This window comes from Aedes aegypti, chromosome 3, assembly GCF_002204515.2.
Source record: "Aedes aegypti strain LVP_AGWG chromosome 3, AaegL5.0 Primary Assembly, whole genome shotgun sequence".
NCBI lineage: Eukaryota > Metazoa > Arthropoda > Insecta > Diptera > Culicidae > Aedes > Aedes aegypti.
In genome coordinates, this window is record NC_035109.1 from 233,610,559 (window position 1) to 233,629,255 (window position 18,697).

An 18,697-nucleotide genomic window follows, 5' to 3' on the forward strand; every position below is an offset into this window, starting at 1 on the left:
TTAGATATGAAGAGGTTCTGACTTGAATAAGGCCACTTGAATCACTCGAATATAATATGATACCCTAATCACTTCCACTTTCAAATGCCAAAGGCTTTCTGAACCACATTCTGGACATTCCATCTTAACAACATTTTGGGACTTGGATACAGCCCTAGTTAAGAACGAACAATTTTACATGCACACTAGCGCCACCTAGTGGCAGAATGTCGAACAAAACTGTGTTTTCCGAATGTGCTTGACTTTTTGAACAAGTTTACGGAAGATTCGAACTTTCTATCTTATGTGGATCACAAGATAGGAATGGTTTAGAACGCTCGATTTCACATGCTCACTAGCGCACACCTAGCGGCCAAATTGCGAACCAAACTATTTGCTTTCCGAATACCGCACCATTATAGATCATCAGCATCTCGAGATATAGATTTATGATTCATCATTCAGCCGAGTGTTACAATACTTTTTCAAGTGGGTCCGTATTTATGACGGGTAGTGTACTTCGAATGTATTTATGTGAAAGTAGGAGGAGATCCCCCAGTACCGGACACCACCCAATACCGAACAAAGTCGAAAAATTGAGAAATCATGATCCAATCAAGATGGTGTATTAGTAGAAAAGGAAGCTATTATGGAGACTAATGTTTGCATAGAATAACACATCCTTGAAATATGCATGCCTTATTATAAAAGTAGAAAAGTTTGAAAATCCTTAAAAAAAATGATGTATCGTCTTAATGTTGAGCCTGTTTAGTAATTATTTTGAATATGAAAAAATACTTTAGATCACGCAAGCATGTTCGAACATAATCCTAATTTGATAGTATGAATGTATTTTGTACCATAATTGAACTTAATATGAACAAATTACGATTTTGGTTAAGCACCTCCTGTCCACCAGTTTCGGACAGCTTGATTTGTTATATGATATCTTTGTAATTATTGCACCAGTGTCTCAAAATACATCCATTTTTAATGGATTCCGTCGATCATGGTATCAAACATGCGATAAAATTAAGAAGAATGAATATTCATAACAACATCGTAAAATGTGATATTTTCCATCATATATGAAAAAGGTTTTTGATGGACATCTTGCGAACTAAGAAAAACTCAAATTGTTCTTGTAAATGTTGCAAATGCATTGAATTGGCAATTACATACTATTCCCATAGTAAACACATTCAATGATGTTAAAATTTACATATTTCAAGGCATTTCCAGATCGTGTCCGGTATTGGGTGCCATCTTTCAATATCGATCATTTTGGTAGGTACTAAAATACATCATCAAAATGCAATGTCAAAATTCATATTTATATTTTCAAATTTATTTTTGTACACTATGAAAATGATAATATTTATCATAAATGGGTAACACGAGCACATAAAACCAACATTTTTCAAATTATGAATTTAGTGGCTTAAGTGTCCGGTAACGGGGGATCTCCCCCTATATGAATTTAGTATGTATCAAGTCTTGCAAGCTCATGTGGAACATTTTAGAATAACAATAATCACTTGGCCATTTGACGTGTTCATATATAGGATGCCGGAAGTCCTAGTATGCGATCCCGGCAAACCAACCAAATCAAATGTTGAATTCAATAATGTGTCATATAAATGGCATTTCTAAAAAAAAGTGCTTGAACAAAAGTTGTTGCACATAAGCTAAATTATTCAAAATCACTATAAGAAATTTTGATTGTTTTTTTTAATAGTTAGTTGATGACCCTTAGGTCACTTATTACGATGTTTGAAGAGACAAACGAGCGCATAAATTTACTCCAAACACGCTTTAGACAATGATTTATTTTTATTCGCAAATCTATTAGGGTAGAAGCACCGGTTTTGGCCATACGCCAGTTTTAGCCATAGGGGATAATACATCGTTTTACATAGCCAATCAGCATGGAACCTTTTGTGTTCAGTAGATCACATTCACATGATAGAGCTACATTCATTTACTCGTCCATATTGATCCAAACATTAGAAAAACAATTCTTTTTGCTTATAATTTTAACTCCCATACACCTAATTTGGCCAGGGCACTCTTAATTTGGCCACTCTTATGAGAAATCAATGCGATTGGCCAATTTAGGAACCGAAGTTAAATCTCTGGCCGAAACTGGTTCCGTTGGCCTATATTGACCAACGGGATTTTTAAAGCGAAAAAATGGTTTTGGCTCAGTTTTGATATTTTATACACATAATATGGATTGAAAGCTTGCATTTGACATATTTGTAGTATAAATACGGCTTCCCATTTAATTTTTATCGACATTTTTTCTTAGGCTGGCCAAAACCGGTGCTTTTACCCTAATTTTGGTTTTTGATTTTTATAATTTTTATTTTTGAACATCCCTATCATTTTTCATTTTTTCTTTAAGCCTCTTCTAGTTACTGGCCAAAATAATAAAAATTCAAGTTTTTGATACTAAAAGCCCAATATTTATCATTAGAAATACCCATTATGCGAAACATCAAATAACATTGTTTCAGCAAATTGAAACTTTTAGAAGTAAAATAGGGACATTCTGGACGTATACGGACCATTTTGAATTTTGTTCAGTAGTCCCGGAATTCGGTTCCGGATTTCAAATTCATATTTCTAAGAATATATGAATTGGCACATAAAGGAATCCTTGAAGAAAATCCTCATCACGAGAAATATAAAATCCAACTGTTTCGTAAAGATAAAGTTCAATTACAAAGATTTTAATTTTGATATTTTGGAATGATCGCATATTGTGCTGAAACTCATGTTTAGTAATAAAGTTCCAAGGATTTTTTTTTAATTTTGATGTCATTAGGAATTTTGGAATCCTCTCAGGGATCCTTCAGAATCCTCACAGAATTCTCATCAGTATCCTCTCAGAATTGTCATTGGATACCTTCTTATTCATGAATCTAATCAGAATACTCGCAGGATTTTTCATCAGAATCATCGCAGGATATAAGATTCTTTGCAGGATTTACATAAGGTTCTTCAAAGGATTCTCTTCAGAATTCTCTCAGGGTTCTCATCAGAATCCTTCCAGAATTCTCATCAGAGTCCTTTTAATATTCACATCAGAATCGTCTTGGTATTCACATCAGAAGCCTCTCCGGATTCACATCTGACTCGCCTCAAGTTGTGCATTAGAATCCTTAACAAATTCTCTTCGAAATTCGAGGATTTTCATCAAAAGCTTTTCAAGATTTCAATCAGAATCTTCTCAAGATTCTCAGCAGAATCTTTCCAGCATTCTCATCCGAATTTTATCAATATTCTCATCAGAATCCTCTCAGGATTTCACCAGCAACGATGCTGAGTTCTCATCACATTCTTATCAGAATCTTTCTAGGATTCTCACCAGAATCCTTCCAGTATACTTCAGAATTCCTCCAGGAAATTCATCACAATCGTTCCAGGGTTGTCAGAATCGTTCCAAATTTCTGTTCAGATCTTCTCAGGAATTCTCGTCATAATCTTTCCGGGATTAACATTCACAAAAGAATCTTTCCAAGATTTTTACCCAATTCTTTGAAGAATTGACATAAAACTCCTTCAAGCATTCTAAGCAAAATCCTTCCAAGATTGTAACCGAAACCAGGCTGGCCAGTAAAAAACCATTTTGAAATTCCTGCTTTATTCCGGGTTTTTCCGTTATAATTTTCAAAATTTTCCCGAATTTTAATTGAGCGGCCCAAACGCAAAGGGGTGACATTTTGGTCGATTTTTTAGTTGACTGTTCTAAAAAACTACTGTTCTCAAGTTTTACAACGGTATTTTGAGGTGATTTTTTTCCATTCAATAGAAAAAATATATAATTCTTAATGTGTTTCTAGGTTTACTTGTCCCAGTGGCACAAGTATGCGTAGAACGGCAGCGTAGACGAATGAAAAATTGACGAAAAAATTTAAAAGAGGCACTTACACCCTTTTGCTCTTAACCTCTTTAATTATGCTAATAGGGCGGTTTCTATTCTTGACACTTTCGATTCACGTCGACAGGGGTTTGTTTTAAAAGCTAGCAGGGTTATATTAATCAACAATATGGCCCTTTTGTGTATTCCGATTGAAATAATTTCAATTTCTAATCTTTCGCAAATAAGTTTAAGATAAGGAGCCACGCATGGTCAAGTACACATGTATCTCACCTTACTTATTCTATCGAATAATCGACATAGGAATAACTGAAGACACATTAGAAACTTTTATAAATAAAGGATTATTTTCGGATTCATTGTTTTATTTTTCAGTAATCTAAGAAAATTTTAATTCCAATTTGTTTCAGAGCTTGATGCTTCTGCAAGAAGTTTTGAAACTCTGATTCAAAACTCCGAGCCAAATAAGTTAGAGAAAAATTCAAGCCAAGTAAGAGTAGAAAATCATAAAACATTTCCAAACAATGCTAATCAATGAGAAAAGTTTCTGAGAAGTATAGTGTACAAAAATAGACAATTTCTAAATTAAATTAAATCATTGCTCAATAAATAAAGGGATGTTTGAAAGTCATTTGTTCAAAATTACAAATGCTTAATGGCAATATCACCAGCCATAATAATTTTCTACAACTTATTTTTGGTAGTTTGTAGATTCAGAGCTTGAAGATGTTCGTTCAACATTATTTTCCTGGTGACCATCTCAAATTCCCGATTTTTCCCGTATTTTTCCCGCTTTTCCAGTTTTTCCCGGATCGGTGGCCACCCTGCTCTTCCAGTATTGTGATCAGTATTCTTCCTAGATTAAGTCGATTTATTCAATTCTAGCGATAGATAAAGATAGCTTTTTAGGAAAAATGTTAAAAATGCAAGAAAGGGACGGGCCTGGGATTGAACCCACGACTTTTCCCAGCAGAAGCGATAGCCATAAGACAACACAGTCTACAGTTTGATTGGGTTTTAAGCCCAATTCTTTTTTTTAATGAAAGGGTTTAAAACATGAAGAAATTAATTGTAAGTTTTCTTTCGGGTGGCCAACAATTTTAACCATTCGGTTGTGCTACAAATAATAAATCAAAGTTTAAGATTCTCATAGTTCATCAAGCTTTGAATACGTGTACTTAAAAACTGAAGAAGACTCTCAGCGATAGTTAAAAAATACATATCTGTCATAAGCTAAGCATATAAATTGAATTTAAGGGTACCGACTAAAAATACTCAATCTACTCTTGAATTTCTTTATGTGACATGTGGGACAGTTTGCTTTCAAAAGCAGTACTGTAATTGATTGATGCTTTGTATATGCTTATCATTTGCGGCAAGCGTTATTGCCTACAATATTAAAATTTCAATCCACCACCGAATCCACTGCGATCATGCTAGACTTAACAAATAGCAAGCACATGGTGAGCCGAAAATGCTGGGTGTGAAGTCTGAAATGATTTATTATTGCGATTTATATTTCTCTGTTTCAGGTGGCTCGGGCACACACCGGCGGCGCTTTTCGACTCAATTTCAAGCAAAAAATAAACATTGATTTAGTGGTGGGATTTTATTTTTATTTTCTTCTACATTTTTAATTGTATTTTTGGAAATTCAATAATGTCCAGTGTGAAACCACTCATTTGGTTGTCGGTGACGTCAGAGGGTCATTTAAACCGATATATTTTGGTATCTGTAGCATTGAACAGATAGTATATAATTTTCGAATAATATGCAAATCCACATAAATATGATTTTCCAGAATGCCTTCAGCTTATTTCCTGAGATTATTGATGGTGTTATCAGAAAGCTCAGAAATGAGTAATTATAATAAACATAATTTCAGATCGAATCTTAAAATGTTTAGCTTCAAAACTTCAAAAAATGTCCAAAAGGTCTTTCTGATTAGTTTTGGCATGATAATTCCATGGATATTTTAGTTTGAGGTGGGGTTTAATTATTTGATATCATGTTTTAATGGGAATTGTAATATCATTCATCAAGTACTCCTACAATCCGACTGAAACTATAATTTGTAATGTTTTGTTATACATATTTGGGCATATGTTTACACTCTTAAAAATAATGAAAATCACTCCGGACGTAATTCACATTATGACTGAATGATACATGATGTAAGTGATGAAATGACGTAAAAATGGGTTCTGAAAGATGTATTGTAAGAAAAATGTAATTTTACATGATGAAGGACGTGAAAACGATGTCGCTATGATTGACATTTCCCAAATCATACACCATCGTATTTAAAATGTGACACAAATTCACCTCATTTGTCTCGCTTCTGCACATAAACATCCAAAAGACGTAAAATCTCATGATTTTTACGGAGTGTGTAGATAAATATCTTTTTTTTTTCAGATAAAAAAATATTCGTTTGCTAGAAAAAGTTACAAAACAAAACTTTACACATAATTTAGAGAAAAACTGCTAATTGGAGTATTTTCTGAAAATTAACTCTATTTTGGGATAATTATTCAACAAAATTTAATGCGTATTTCTGTGAATACATCACATCTCTAGCATCTTGTTTCAGGCGGGATTTTAACGAAATGAAATATTCGCCTGAAATCTCTAAACAATTTTGCACTCCTTCCATCATCGCTCGTATCAGTTTCGTGAACAGCTCTGGAAAGCTGTTCTCGATCATGATTTTCCATAGCTCTACGCCTGGCATACCCAATCTTTTTCAACTGCGACCCACATTTAATAAGCATTGAACATTATTGTGAGCGAGCCACATATTTTTAGGGAACTAGCACTTGAGTCAACACTTTCGTACAATCAAACGAGAGCCACTTAATGACAAAGGATTGTTTTGATTAGTTAACTGCTGCTTACAATCCTACACAGGATTCTGTAAATCCCTCCCAGGATTAGTATATGATCTTACCCAGCGTTCTGAGGGAGTTGTGCTTAGGAATAAATACATCAGAAACTTGCCCACGATTATTTTGTATATCCTGTATTAAACTCTGTGAGAATGATGTACAGGATTTAAAAAAAAACCTTTACAGAAGTAAGACAGAAATCCACATAAAGGGCGAACGAAATTATTGCGACACATTCAACAGGGCATAACTTATCTACCATTGGGTAAAAATCAACCAAATTTTACAGACTTTCTCATTGATGTGTAATGTTTACATACTGTCAAACTCGAAGTCGTGTTTTTCGATTCAACAAAAATGGAGGTAAACGCGAGTCAAGAGAACAAATTCTTTCCAAACACCTGGAATTTCCTGACTTGTCGCACCGGCAGTTAGGAAAAATGTTGAACATTCACCATTCAATCATCTCCAGAGTGTTGAAGCGGTTCCAGGAGCGGTTGACGTTAGATCACGGCAAAGGAGATGGAAGAAAACCGGGACCGGAGAACAAAAAGACGGAGGGAAAGCTGAAGCGGATGATTAAAGCAAATCCCAACGTCTCAAGCCGTGATTTGGCTAAAAAGATTGGAATATCGCAGAGCTACGTCCAGAATGCAAAGTAAAGAGCTGGACTACATACATACAAGGTACCGTAAGATGGGGTGAAGTTGATCACTTTCAAGCGATTCTGAACTCCTACTAGAATGCATGTATTATTATCCATATATTTTTAAAACATGCACTGGTTGGATATCTATCGAATTATATAAACAAAATTTTGACGAAATGTTAATTTAACAACAAAAAAATATTTTAAAAATCAAAAAGTGGAGTTTTTGATTCCGGGGTGAAGTTGATCAATTATTGCGATAAGTTTCTTAAAATAAAGGGATATGCTATTCACTAAATTTAGGGTCACTGAATCTCGATCAATCCTCAAAATTCTTACAACATAATGATTTATCGGTCAATTTTAAATTTGAATGTTGTAAATTACAGAACACACCACATTAAACGCCTAAAGTTATGCAATTTTCTTTGAAATTAGCAACTCAGGCACATAAAAACACATTTTTTACTCAGAAAATGATTGTTTATCCACAGTGCAAACTCAGAGCTGGATTCACAGAACTTATCTGGAATGTATGAAACAGTTTATTTAAATGTTTTTATATATCCTTGTCAATAGTCAATTGTTTGGAGAAGAACCCTTCAACAGTTCATCAAACATTTCATAAAAAATCATTTTTTCCATGGTATAATTATCTTCAATGTCAAAATGAACTTTGGAACATCAAGAGCAGCCATCAGGGAATACGACGTCAAAGAAATTGTGCTAATTGAAATCGAATCATAGCTCTCTTGACAGTTTATACATGAAGGTACGTGAATGATCAACATCTCCCCACTGATCAACTACACCCCAAATTACGGTACAGAACTTCCCAAACCACGATGAGCGGCAACAATCGACGGCTAAAACTCGGACACGGAAGCTCTACGAGAAGATGCTGACAAAATACGGCTGCTGTGGACGACGAAACGAAAACGTATATAAATTCCGATTTTAAGCAAATTCCGGGCTTGGAGTTTTTCACCGGCAAGAGCAAGTTCGATGTGGACGACAAATTTAAAAAGAAGAAAATGTCGCAGTATGCCTCCAAATATCTCATTTGGCATGCCATCTGCTCTTGCGGACTGAGGAGTGAGCCTTTCGTGACAAAGGGCACAGTAAATGGCGAGATCTACTAATCTGAGTGCCTCGAGAAGCGCCTTTTGCCGTTCTTGCAGCAGCACGACGAAGCTCTGCTATTTTGGCCAGATTTGGCATCATACCACTATTCTAAAAGTGTCCTGGAGTGGTTGAGGCCAATTCTGTCCATTTTGTTCCAAAGGACATGAATCCGCCAAACTGTCCGGAGCTGCGCCCGGTGGAGCAGAACTGGCATGAAGCGAGAACTTCGGAAGAGCAAGAAGACAGTCAAAGACGAGAAGGACATGTTAAGAAAATGAAAAACAAAACTGAGAAACTGGTACCGGATGACACTGTAAAGACTATGATGGAGGGCATCAAGCGAAAATACCTTCAATTTTACGCTCAAGGCTCCATCGATTAACTTTTCTTCTGATTTTTGAAGTAAATATAAGTATAAAACTAACCTAAAATTTTGGTTTGATTCTAAACATTAAAAGAAAATTGACATGACATTTTCGGTGTCGCAATAATTCCGTGTTCGCCCTTTAGGATTCTTTTCTGTCCAGGGACTCATTTAGAATGATGAACGCTCGGAAGTTCTCACAATCCAACTTGTCTCAACTAGGGCATATTACCCCTGCCTCCGGTAGCTGTTTTGTTTCCCAGATTGCGGCTCTCAGCCGGTGCAGACAAATGTTCTAGCTCTCCTGGACCATCTTTATGAGTTAAGCTCCAATGCCATCATAACCAGCAGCTTCATTGCCCTTGAGCTGATGATTCGCATCCTTAACCACTCTCAAGCTGGGGGCTAGATGGTTTTTAATTGCCCGCAATACTGGCGTAGACATTTCCTTCGTTTTCTTTACCCTTACTGCCTGCGCTCTCAGCACCATTCAGGTGTTCATCGAAGTGCTGCTTCTACCATTTCGATCATCGTCCGTCAAGATGCTTCCATCGTTAACCCTGCACGTACCGGCTCGTGGCACGAAGTCATTGCGAGATATGTTGAGTTGGTAGAACTTTCCCGTTGAAACCGGCACAGCTGTTCCATCCGCTCGAACTCCGCTTCCTTACATGACATGTGGTAGAAGTTTTTATAACATTTGATAAAAATATTCGTTAAAAAAATTACACACTCAAATCGTATGCATAATGTCAAACAAATTTACAAATTATTTTGGAATCGTGCGAATGTTGGAAAACGGCACTTGAGTCAAATTACATAGATCGTGACCTTACACGCCCGTTATTAGATAAACAATTTCACACACGATTTGATTCTGTGGGAATTTTGTGCACGCCTCTCATCACACGCTAGGTACTGAAGGCAAAATAAACAGTCCCGTGTTGGTGCAAGCTGAAGCATATTTTGGCCAACTATTATTTTAAGATACAAAAATAATAAACTCGTAATCTACATGACGACGACTGCAGTGTGATGGTCGCATGGTGATGCACTTGTGCCCGCCATTACGTACACGCTGTTGGAATTAGGAAGAGCAACCGACTATCCGGCTAAATGATTTCTGACATTATTTAGTGAAGAAGTCGCCACGACGGCAACGGCAACGTGGTGATGTTCTTAGGAAAATAATTATTTTGCTTTGTTTCGGTATGGACCGCGTCCCTGTACCAAAGCCATTTGCGACACAACATGGTGCCAAATTTTGCCATGCAGCTTGTCGCACTTTAGGATTTGCGTTTGAATGCATTGGTCGGACTACATCATACCAAGATAGTTATTTGTGAATCTCAGATGGTACAACTACTTGAATTAATGGTGCGACTTGTTTATATTTATTATACTTAAGGTGATTATTGGTTGTTTTTGAAGGTTTTACGACAACCAGATTTGCCAGAAATTATCGCTCTCGACATTTGTCAACACCAAATCTATTTATATCGTGGTTGCAGCGCATGACTCAGGCTAAGTTACTTAGTATTTTCAGTTCATAAACGTAAATAGTTTTTTTTTACTGAGCAATACGAGGTAACTCATTAGTTTTTCAATTATTATAAATTCCAATACATAGAGGTATTTTACAGATTGGAAATTATACGCCTACACGGAGACGGGATTCAACTCAATTATGAGTTATTTCAACGCAATTCCGTCATTGAGCCCAGTTACTTAATGTTGGCTACTGCATAGGTTCCCAACCTTTTTTAATACGCGACCCACCTAGACGTTAGGCATATTTCTTGCGACCCACCAAGGGAAATGTTAAGAAAGGAGTTTTGCACCAAAACTTTCGAATTCATGGATTGCATTGTCAGATGAAGGTGTGGTGTAAAAGGTATGCAACAAGTAAAGGAATCTGAGGTAATACTATGTACCTTTGAGCCAAAACGACCCACAGTGCTCTTTTAGGCTATTTGCGAAGTAATTAAAAACCATTTCATCAGAGACTGATGGTAAGTAACCCCAACAAACGATTTGACAAGAAAAGTTCCACGGAAAATGTGTCAATTTTTCTGAAATATTCATAGAAACCCAAAAAGTCGTTTTGCCCCGGGGGTATCATATTACATATTAATTTACAGCATTTAAGACATTTTTAAGCATTTTAATTTAATTAATTCTCGATATCCTCCGTATCTCGATATCATCATATCTCGATGTGTTTCCGATGATTTTATGCTCCCAATTTTCTCTCCGTATGTCGATATGATCAATATCGAATGTTACTAGACCAAAGTTTTATGATTCAAAACAAATTAGGAGTGCAAAATGACTTCTGTTTGTTTATTACTTTCTTGGCAACGGAGTGTTTTTCAATCTAGTATTCATCAAAAAAATGTTCTTTGTCCTGTATGAAGTTTAATTCTTGGTGAAATTTACTGTATTTTCTTAAGTTTAGAATGCATATCTCAAAATTTATCGAACCTACAATTAGAGTATAGATGTGAAATTATTTACCTTATTTACGCAAATCTTTCTCAATTTGAGAAGCAAGATGTGGTTTGAACCTGAGAGAGACTCGCGAAGAGGAAAAATATCAACGTCATATGCAGCCCAGATTCCGCTGTCACGAAACGTCAAATGCAGCCCGCCGTTTTTATGGCAGGAAAAGTGAAAAGCATTGTATTCAAAATAAACTGTTAATAAAAACCTCTGTCGGCGGAGCAGTTTTTTTTTCCAAAGTTGTTGATAAATCTAAATATCAGGGCTGGTAGCAAAAAGTGGTACCAAAATAAGTTATTTTAGTGACCAGATTTGAGAAATAAGTGACTAAAAAGTGACTTTCAATTCTCGAAAAAGTGACTAAAAGTGACTTGAAAATCAAACCATAATCAGTTTTATTTCAATTCTATTATACTGTTTTACGATCAATATCCAAGATGATAGGGAATATTCAATATGATCTACTGCAGGTAGTATAGGTCTAGTTGAGTATCATATTTGGACATTTTTATTGTACTTCCAAAATTTCAAGATATTTCATTTTCATTTTTCATTTTCATTTTGCAGCGTTTGGTGGGGCAATGAGAGCGCAAGTCAGTCCAAAGCCGGGGTAAGGGATAGGTAATGGCCGTAATAGTCTATGCGCACCACTTGAACACCATCGGAAAGGATAAGAAGGGTTGGGGTAGGGTATAGGGAATGGAGAAGACTTGACACAGTAATGCGATTAATGCTGCAAAATGTAAATGTGCTGAAAGCAATTTAATTTGAGTTTTGAAGTTTGATTTGACTTATTTAAATTCCAAATAGATCGGCCATTGTACAAGTAAGAAAGAATATGCTGATCGCTTTCTAGAAATTTTATAAACAACAAAATAATAACAATATGAGAGTGATGCTAAGGGCTGCTGATGGCACAATGCGACGCTTTAGGAGATGTTGATACTGATTGAACATTACTATACAGAGCGCAATTTAATCGATGGTGATAACTTTACAAACTTTATCTGTTTTTACACTGATTGACGATGCTGATTTATACAAAAATATTTTAAAAATATTTGATATTAGTTCATTTGTTTGTGTGATCTGAAATAATAATTGCTAATAATGGAAAAATTTTACATACCCTTGATGAAATACTTCCCTGACCAGAAATATTATATTTTGAGCGCCCTTTTCGAAGCTATTCTATCCAGGTATCCATGTACTGCTTTAAATCCTGAAATTATTCTTATTGTGCATGCTCATGCATTATATTAGTGATGCTCATAATCATGCAACAGATAAGAAGGAGAGAAAAAGAGAATATAGGAACAGTGATTAGTAATGAGTTAATTATGTAGTTTTGTTAGAATTATAAACAATTAAACAGCAGTAATGAATAACTTATAAAATTACTTTGCAGCATAGCTGAGCCTTTCGGAACGTAAGACCGATGTATAAAAATAATTTGTTTCGAAATTGTCCGCGTGGTCTTCTAGTGCCCCTATTAGATCAGAATCAGTCATAGACATACATATCGAATGCTCGCCATGACCCTATGACCAACATTTGTATATGTATAGACTTAGCTGATGTGGCTTTTCTAAAAGGTAGTTCTTTCACTCATTGATTGTCTTCAAAACCTTGTCAAGTATAGAAAATTGATTTTATTTCATTTATTACTACATTGAAGCTACATTGTACTTATTAAGTATTAGGTATTATTTTATGTTTTTATCACTATTGATATTATCAAGGCCAGAATTCCCAGTGAGTGAAGAATTTTATAGTACTAGAACACCATAGAAGATCGCTAAACATTACCTAATCATGGAACGGCTTTTTGCTCTATTATTTTAGGTAGATGCTATTGATCTCCCTTTGCTCCTATCCGCAACCCGGTGCACGCGCCCTGTTGGTTTTCGAAAACCTCGTAGAAGATTACAAACCGTCAATGGCATTCCCAATTACTACCCCACATTGCACATTCAAGGGTCTGATTGTGCTCCTAACCCACCCTCAGTTCGTAATCTTCTCGCCATCTTGAAATTATATTTTCCCGAAGTGAAAGTAATTTTGATGAGTGATAGCCTAGTGCAGCCCAACTGCATAGTACAATAGTTTAACCAGAATCTTAAGGTCAGAAGATAAAATCTAAATTTTGTAATAAAAAGGTTGCCATTGCCCAACATCTAATCAAAACTACTAACAACAGCGATCAATTATCAAAATTCATCGCTCCCTGGAAAATATAATCCCAAGCCCAGGGACTTCCAAAATTTCAAGATATTGCCTAAATTTTTTTCAAACAGGAAAATTAACATTTAAGTACGTAAACAATCCTTTTTTAGAAGATTTTCATTCTTTTCAAAATTGTATGTCTTTTATATCACCCAAGTATTTTATTTTGCAAATTTCAATAAGAATTTGGAAAATTTGTGAAAACAATTTTTTTTTTATCAAAACTTTTCTATGACTTCAAGTCGATAAGAATTTAAGATTCAATTTAGAAACATTATGAGCGTATAGATGAAGTTCCGTCAGATGTAATATTCAGAGAAGAATGCTTTCTATTTAGCTTATTATATTCTTCTTTAACGCTTCTACCAAGTAAGGTCAATAGCGTCGGTCATTCAAAGTTGATTTTCTATAATGATAAAAATCAGGTAAAAGGAAAGGTATGGGGTTTTAATGTTACACTTTTTTATTAAATTTAGGGGAGGGATTATTAGAGTATGTTTAAAACTACTAATTGAACGTTAACACTTCACTTTTTGCAAAAAATAAAAATACTAATTACTAGTGATTTCAGTATTTTTTTTTTTTTTTTGCAAAAAATGAAGTGATAAAGTTTAATTAGTAGTTTTAATGTTAATGTACAAGAGTTTATGTGGACACTTTCAGTGACGAACTGTTCATATTTCGATAAATCAACTCATTTAAGTAACCTGTCCACCGTTGTCATGAAAAAATGCATATCAGAATATATTGTATATTAAATACAAAAGCATGGAACGAGCTCACCAAATTGATCATCCATCCCTGATTGAGCCGCTGTTTATTCAGCATGCTCATTTCACAAAAGTAAAATATCACTCCGGCGACGCGAAAACCTGAACTCGTTTGCACTCAGAGCGCGTGCAAACAAAAACGAGAAAAAAAAATTTCGGCGACGCGACGACACAAAAAAACTTTTTTTTGTCTGGTGAAGATAAAACGAAGCCATAACACAAGCCCTCAAAACTAGAGAACCAGACAGCGGTTCAAGCTGAAAACCTGATCGAAAGATCATTACTCATCAAGCTCTCAGCCCGATCCGCTGTCCGCCTCTCCAGACCCGTGCTCCTGAAAATTTGAGGTTTGGTATCGATGCATCTTCACCTTCTGCTTGGGTTTTGATGAAGCATTCCCAGCAGAACGCGTGCTGAATTGACTTTAAAACGAAGTGTTCGATAAAAGAAGATAAACGTCTAATTATCCACCACAAGGTACAAAAATACTATTAAAAGGAAATGCACGAGCTACTAAAACAACTAAACATTTAAACCTTTACTTTTATGGCAATGACCTTACACCGTACTAATAATAACTTAGATACTATTACAAATTACGTGGAACTCTATGAAAGATTAACTTGATTCCAAGCTTTTTTCACAAGAAAACCATGACCAAAATTCTGATACTGACATGAAATTTATCTGATGATCTTACTTAAAACGTAGCCTAAATTTAAAAAAGCCGATTCATAATTTTCTCATGAACATGTAGCTCAAAATAGTTAAAAAAAGTGACTTTTTGACGAAAAAAGTGACTTTAGTTGAAACGGCTTAAAAAAAGAGACTTTAAAGTGACTGGCTTAAAAAAAGTGACCAAGTCACTAAAAAGTGACTCGCTACCAGCAATGAAATATAAGAGTAGTTACTTCTAATGTCTGCTGGCATGGAAATTGACTCAAAAGACTATTTTTGCTTCGGTGTGATGCAAACACAATAATATTTTGCTGAGATATTCTTGGGAGAGTTTGAACGGCTTGCGCATGATTGGTATAAACACAAAGTGGAATAAGAAACAAAAACTCAGCAATCACAGAAAAAGAAGACCGTCTGCGCGAGTCTCGTCTCAGGTTTGAACAAAGGACTTTCGCAGCTAAGTATGCTGTTTCGCTCAAAAAAAGTAAAAATTTCTGCCCAAGAAATGGTCAAGAAATTTCGTACAGTGAGCTCCATTTGAATTGACATTTCTTTTCAACTGCATACTGCGATCAAAGAAGAATGCTTTTCTTGAGCATTTCTTGCAATAAATTTCCCACGCATCGAGATAGGCGATTACTTTTCTGTTGAAGTGCATACTTCGCTTATGTAGTGATTCTATTGTAAACAATTACAATTGCCTAAATTCATAATTCATTACGTTCAGACGAGTATGCATCAGTTATGTTACCATAAGTAGCTACCTAAAACCCTAAAGCAATTTTAAGCCTTGTGAAAATGCTACTGTTTACAACACAAATGAGTCATTTTCTAAATATGAAACCAAACAGTGTTGTCTATTAACGAAAAACAGCCTGCATATATTACACCTTAGCCTTTTAGTTGCGTGAACTATGACGATCGTTCTTGTTATTTTGACCTAATAGTCTACTTAATCTTTGTAATTCTATCGGGCGTGGCATCAACGCCACTGCTCGGGAAAGTAAAAAGTTCAGTTATTTCTTTAAATTTTGAAGATTAATCGCATAAAATTGAGATAACTAACTAGGAGACAAATAGTGTTTTATTTCGTCAATTTCGTGCGCTTTATTAATAAATTATAAACCGATGATTAAATTTTATGCGATATGGATTGTTTGGAAAATTTTCTTTGTACATCAAAAATCATCTTTTGATACAAACAGTTTTGTGATTGGTTTATTCAACAGTGATATGTAAAATTATATGTACAACAGATTGTGTGTAAGCATTTCCAGAATGCTAAAATTTCATCAATTTTCAGTATTTAAATATAAAGCCTCAAATGTTCTCGATATCAACGAAAATAGCACTGACATGAAGTTTAATAATAATACTCTTTATCTTTGCATTTGTTTTGCTTAACTGATCAACACAAATTGTATTATTCCGCTAAGTATGGTGTGGGTCCCACACTTATCAAAGACACCCCGTTTTACGGTACTAAGTTAGTAAAACCCTAGCCCTCTTGGACGATTAACACTTCAGTAGTCGTGCTGTTGTATTTTTTACAACGGAGCTGGAAGAACCTGACTTGTCCTACACAGCATCAGCGTGGTGGTTCTAACGGTTTCAAACCACGCAACAATGGAAGCTGGATTTCGCAGGATGCATTCAGTTCAATGCATGAGTCCATTGTTGAAATGCGTCGCACATGGGAGGTTTACTGTATTCCGCAAAGAGAGGGGTAGTAGTCTGGTTTTCCCATTTCATATTAGGGTCGGTGTTCCCTTAGTGGACAGTCCCCTATAGTCGCACTAGTGGCTTTTTACGGCCGTTTTGCTATAAATCTTTTCAAAACATTTTTTGACATGAAGGTCAGTAGCTATTTATCTAAGTACCATTGATACACAGCTTGATTTTGTTCAATAAATGATGGAAATAATTAGTTTTGCTTAAAATTTGAGCTCCCTTGCGCCTATAGTAAACCTATTGTTCCTATAGTAGCACTACTGAGAGAAACTATTTTTTATTATACGAAATAATTGATAAATAAAGAACTTTTTTACATCAAACGAAAGCTTTTGATCCACACTTTGTAGGAAAAATAGAAAAGTTTTGTAAAAATACGGTTTTGATGAGTATTTCGCCAACGCCGTGATGCTTGTGCTACTATAGGAACAGAAATTACAAATAGTGCTACTATAGGCACATGTATTCCTATAGTGGCACAAGCGATAATAAATACAAACATTTGAGTTTTCGTAGTTTTCATATTTTTCCTACCAGACCAAGATAAAAAGCTTTCAGATGATGTAAAAATCATGACGCTAGCGTTATTTTTCGATTTTATACGAATTTTTGTTCTTAGCTATGCGGCTATTGGTACATCGACCCTACGCAATTTCTGAATAAAATTTGCATACCAAAATTAATTGAACATGGATAATTCTAAGGGGTTGTCCATTAAGTACGAAGCGCTTGCAAGGGGAGATAAACATATGACAATCATACAAAATTTCAGAAGGTTCTATAAGCGTGACTTAGAGGGAAGAGGTGGGGTCATTTTTAATGTGACACAATTATTGGACGCCCCCTGAGCTTAAAAAAAATGTTTGAGTTGCAGTTCTCTTACCTACCTTTATCGCTCGTTGATGGTTCCGTAAAATTTAGTAAAACTTTTAGAATAAAATGTTAATTTTCCTCGAGGGCCTAATACTCCTGATGACAATAGTTGATTTACTTTGGCAATCACTTGTTGCAAAACAATACACAACAATTACCTAACATTTTATTCATTCCCGGATAGTAGTACTAAGGTAAAATTTTCTGTTAAATTTTGCTTTGAGAATGTACACAATACCGAACACAACATTGAGAACTAATTTTTCACATCATTATTCACTTTTCACGCCTTTGTTAGCAATGTTCACAATCAACACATAAAGCGCATAAAACATGTCCTACATTGCAGCACAGAATTTCACCATGTCGATAACACACGATAATGCTGAATGCACTGACCAAAGAAAGTAAAACGCACCTGGGATGAAAGCATCACGCACCGCCCGGACAAAAACAACGACGCGACGCCCAACACGAGACGACGACGACGCTTGAGCGAAACGTCGTGTTTTGACAGTTGTTGCATTTTACCTCTTTTACCGAATATTTGTTTCGGACTACCACGAACAGGGATGCCGGTTAATTTTAATGTGTTCAAACCAGCAACTTGAGAGAATCGGAACTTCATTCAGAATTTTGATAAAATAATGAGCGTGTATTATATTTCGTTTTCACCTAGGGTTTTGAGATGCGAAGCATGAGCAATGAGCGTTAATGCTTCTTTTATTTCCTGGTTTGAGATCGTCACGAACTTATTAACAGTCAAAATCTAACCACTTTTCGGGACGCGAGCGATTTTTCGTTTTTCGAAATTGTCACTGAGGAAAGCAGATATAGCCAAGCAAACGAGTGAAGCTGAGAGTGGATTGTGGCTGCACAGTGAAGGATAAAGGATCAATTGGTGAGCTCGTTTCATGCTACTATTTCTAATCTATAAAATATCCCGAGTAACACACATGTTGTGGTTGATGCGTGTTGGCTCTTATATGACAAAATATAGTCTTATAAGAGTTAACAGGCATCAAT

At 35.5% G+C, this 18,697-nt stretch overlaps 1 protein-coding gene across 2 annotated transcripts in view; it reads right to left on the minus strand.

Annotated features, from left to right (window-relative positions):
* LOC5576242 (oxidative stress-induced growth inhibitor 2) overlaps positions 1-18,077 on the minus strand; it is a 138,485-nt gene extending 120,408 nt beyond the window's left edge. For both annotated transcript variants that reach the window (XM_021853288.1, XM_021853291.1), the window contains exon 1: positions 17,686-18,077. The gene's annotated coding sequence lies outside the window, so the exon portion shown is untranslated. The remainder of the gene's footprint in view (positions 1-17,685) is intronic.
* Positions 18,078-18,697: the final 620 nt, after the last annotated feature.